Genomic DNA, 4,387 nt, shown 5'->3' on the forward strand with positions numbered 1-4,387 from the left:
GCAACAAAACAAATTGTCAAGAAGTAGAAAAATATGCAAAAATTATGAAAACAGAATTCTAAAGATTAGTTACAACTTTGCTAATGAAAAGAAAAGTAATGTTTAGTCTAACTCAATTGATAATCTCTAATGTTATAAGCGCAGTCCCCGGCAACAGCGCCAAAAACTTGTTAACGTTCCAAAAGTGTACGGATACGTCGTCAGTAATAAAGAAAGATCATATCCACAGGGACTGGTTATAACCACCAAAGATATCTCAACACGAATTAGCTAAACAACTAATCAATTAATTTATAAAAGCTAAGTGCAACTATGAAAAGTAAAGCATAGAAGTAAAAGCGTAGAAACAAGAATAAGGGCTATGATAAAAGGATGTTCTAGGAGTTTTGGTTTCTTTGTAATATTATTCAATGTAAATGATCTACCAAATCTTATTCCTCAATTGTTCATCATTTGTAGAAGATTGCCGATTCTCTCTTGCAATAGACAACCGGCCTAGGACTAAAGTCTATATCTAATGTGATCAATAAGGAATGATTCCTATGGTGTCCTTACACGGGCTTTCCTATCACGTGCGTCCCTCGAATAATCAACATAGAAATTCATTACTTCTTAACCATATTAATATATAAAAGATTAATGCATACAATCTATCCTATCCCCTTGAATGACCTTATTTCACCTTCAAGATTATCCCTCAATCATCCTTACACGGGCTTGTCTGTCACGTACGTCCCTCGGATAATTGAATGAGGAATTACCTCTACAAGATCCACAAGATACTCAAACATTCAATCAAGTATGGTAATTAAGTCCAATTACAACAATCCACACAAGATCAAATAGATACAAACAAGACAAAATCATAGAAATAGGAAATTGACAAATCCACAAGAGTTTACATCAAATCATATTACAAATACTCCCTCCGTCCTAGAACAAAGAGATCTAATCCATAGAACAAGAAAAGAAACCCAAAGACAAGAAGATTTTAAGCATCTTGATCCCAAAATCCAAGAAGAGAAAGGGAAGAAAAGCTTATCTATGATGAAGAACGGTCTTCGGATCCAATCCTCGATCTCGGAGTCGATTCGTTGAAGATCCGCCCTTAGATTGTCGGAAAATCCCTCCAAGAAGGTGAGGAATCACCCAAATCTTGTTCTCTCCCAAAAGGGAGAACTTCCCTTCAAATGGTGAAAGAAACCTTATATAGAGCAGAGATTTTGGGCGCCACGCGGCCCCGAGACCTGGCCGTGTGTGAGACACGGCCTAGGTCACTCTCTTCATTGCCCATCTCACACGATCGTGTGATGCACACGACTGTGACATGTTTGCCACTGCCATCCTTGCACGGCCGTGTAGATCTACACGGCCTGTGCTGCCTCTAGCTTTGGAACTCATGCACGGTCGTGTCTAGGACACAGCCAGGACTTGTTTGGCTTCTGGGAAAATTGCACGGCCGTGTCTGGACACGACCATGTATTGCTTTAGCTCTAGAAGGCTTGTACGACCGTGTCTGGGACATGACCATGTACTGTTTTGGCTCTGGAAGGCTTGTACGACCGTGTCTGGGACATGGCCATGTACTGCTTTGGCTCTGCAAGGCTTGCACGGGTGAGCATCACCACACGACCTAGGTCAATCTACCAGACATGGCTGTGTGGCACTCTAAGATGGTGTCTTCCTCCTTTCATTAGCTTGCAGATTTGACCTCGATCACAAATTCTTCTCCAAATACGACTCCTGCATACAGAAAATGCAAAAAATCATATCTTCGAACAAAAAGAGTAAATATACTAAAAGCAAAGCTGAAAGTACAAAAATCCATAGATAAAGCATGCGCAAAATATGTGAATGTGTGTCAAAATATGCTAAACAAGTATATACAATCTATGTACATCAACTGAAAACTTATACCAACAATAAGGAATCATAAAATCGCAGCTCCAGGTCGTCGAGAACTTATCGTAGCTTAGTCAGAACGTCTTGTTAGCAGCGCACTGAAGAAAGATGGCTTTTCAAGTGATTGTTAAAGCTGCTGGTCGAGATCTTCTTATAAGGACTGTTGAAGGCGCCTCCAAGCCCCTTGATGGCGCCTCCATCACCTCCAGATCCACAATGTGGATCAGCTCTGAAGAAGTATTCGCCTATCCACTTGAGGGTGCCTTTATCCTCCTTGAAGGCGCCTTTAATGTCGTCTGAGGTGCCTCAAGCTTCCATGAGGGCACCTCCAGCTTTGCTTCGTGAACTTCTTAGCCTTGCACCCGAGGCGCCTCCAAGCTCCATGGAGGGTGCCTCAGATACTATTCACCCGAGGCAAACTTTTCTCTTTTGTCCCTACAATATATGTTAGTCCACAAAACAACAACATATCCTGCAACACAAATTTAGCATATAATAATGACATAAAAATAAATGTTTGACAGTCAATGGACTATCCAGTTCTGACTTCATATTTTCGATCGAAAACCCTAGGTCGAACCGATGCCTACTGTTCCCTCCATGGGGAACGCGTCCTCACCTACTCCACTCAGGAAAGCATACCTGCTGCCAGTCCGGTCCTCCAGATCGACTGGACTTTCTGTCTAGGGTTACCACCCCCTAAGGTTTTCCCACCACCTAGCGTTACCACCCCCTAGGACCTAAGGTTACCACCCCTTATGGTTTCCCATTACCTAGGGTTACCACCCACTAAGACCTAAGATTACTGCCCCTTAGGGTTTTCCACCATCTAGGGTTATCACCCCCTGGGACCTAAGGTTACTGCTCCTTAGGGGTTTCCACCACCTAGGGTTACCACCACTAGGACCTAGGATTACCACACCCTAGAGTTTTCCATCTATCTAACCGTAGTTAGGGCTTTCCTGCAAACTCATTCACACACATTAGATAACAAACCAACTTAACTTGAACCTTTGACATAATCAAAACACCGGTTCGATCATCGGATGCTTCCTGCACCAACAGCGCCCTCCATGGAGCTTGGAGGTGCCTCGGGTGCACTAGTCGAAGACTCTGCACAGCAGGGTAGAAGACACCCTCCAAGGCTGCTGGAGGCGCCCTAGACGTTGGATGGAGGGCACCCTCCATGGAACTTGGAGGTACCTTCGGGCGGATAAGCAGTGGGCGCTGCTGAGTTTATCGACCCTGTGAATTCGGGATAAAAGTCCCAACTGAAGGCGCCTCCTATAGAGTTGGAGGCTCCCTCAATGGCTTACTTAAGCTTGGTTTGAGCAGAGGCAAAGATACACTTCCAATTACAATCTTTCTACTGTGCACTACTCTATAAGACGAACCTGCTACTCAGTAACGTAACTCCGACAACCGGGTGACGCGACTCCGATGATCGAGCGATACGAGTCCGATGATCGAGCGACGCGACTCCGACTACCGAGCGACGCGACTTCGACGACCAAAAGCATGACCATCCAGATCTCAAAAGTCGTCGGTATACTTTCAATTATTGTATTAAAATTATACTTCAAGTTGTAACTTTCCGAAACTATAGTGATTACCCATCGAAAGCACTCCTACATGCGGGCCTTGGAGTAGGAGTCACCACAGGCTTCGAACCAAGTAAATCTTTGGTGTTTGCGATTAATTTCTATTTATTTCACTGTGTGTTTACTCGATTATTTCTTAACAAACGAATTAGTCACTAGTGCTATTCGCCCCCTCTAGCGCTTTTCGATCCTACACACATGGTATTCATTAACTTAGAAAAAGCTTATGATAGAGTCCCAATAGAAATTATATGGAAAATTCTAGAAAAGAGATGTGTTAGCGTAACATATATTGAACTAATTAAGGATATGCATGAGGATGTAACGACCAGAGTAAAGACTTCAAGTGGAGTAATTGAAGCATTTCCAATAAAGATAAGGTTACATCAAGGATTAGTTCTAAGTCCCTATCTTTTTACACTAATTATGGACGATCTCACTGTGCACATTCAAGACATAGTACCATGGTATATGTTGTTTACAGATGATATTATTTTGGTAGATGAAACACGTGAAGGAGTAAATGCTAAACTAGAATCTTGGCGGGAAACACTAGAAGGGAAAGATTTTAAGCTTAGTAGATTAAACACAGAATATATGAAATTTAAGTTTAACAATATTAGAATTAATGCGATAATTGTTAAGATAGGAGAGGGCGAGTTGCTCAGAACCGAGGGATTTAAATATTCAAGATCATTTTTGTAAAACGGTAGAGGGATTGGGAGAGATATCTTACATAGAATACAAGTAGGATGGTTGAAATGGAGGGGAGCGTCGAGTGTTTTATGTAATCGTAAAGTACCTCTTAAACTTAAAGGTAAATTCTATAAAATCGTAGTTAGACTTGCTATGTTATATGGAGCTGAATGTTGGACTATGACTCG

This window comes from Zingiber officinale, chromosome 11A (genome assembly GCF_018446385.1).
Source record: "Zingiber officinale cultivar Zhangliang chromosome 11A, Zo_v1.1, whole genome shotgun sequence".
NCBI classification, from domain to species: domain Eukaryota; kingdom Viridiplantae; phylum Streptophyta; class Magnoliopsida; order Zingiberales; family Zingiberaceae; genus Zingiber; species Zingiber officinale.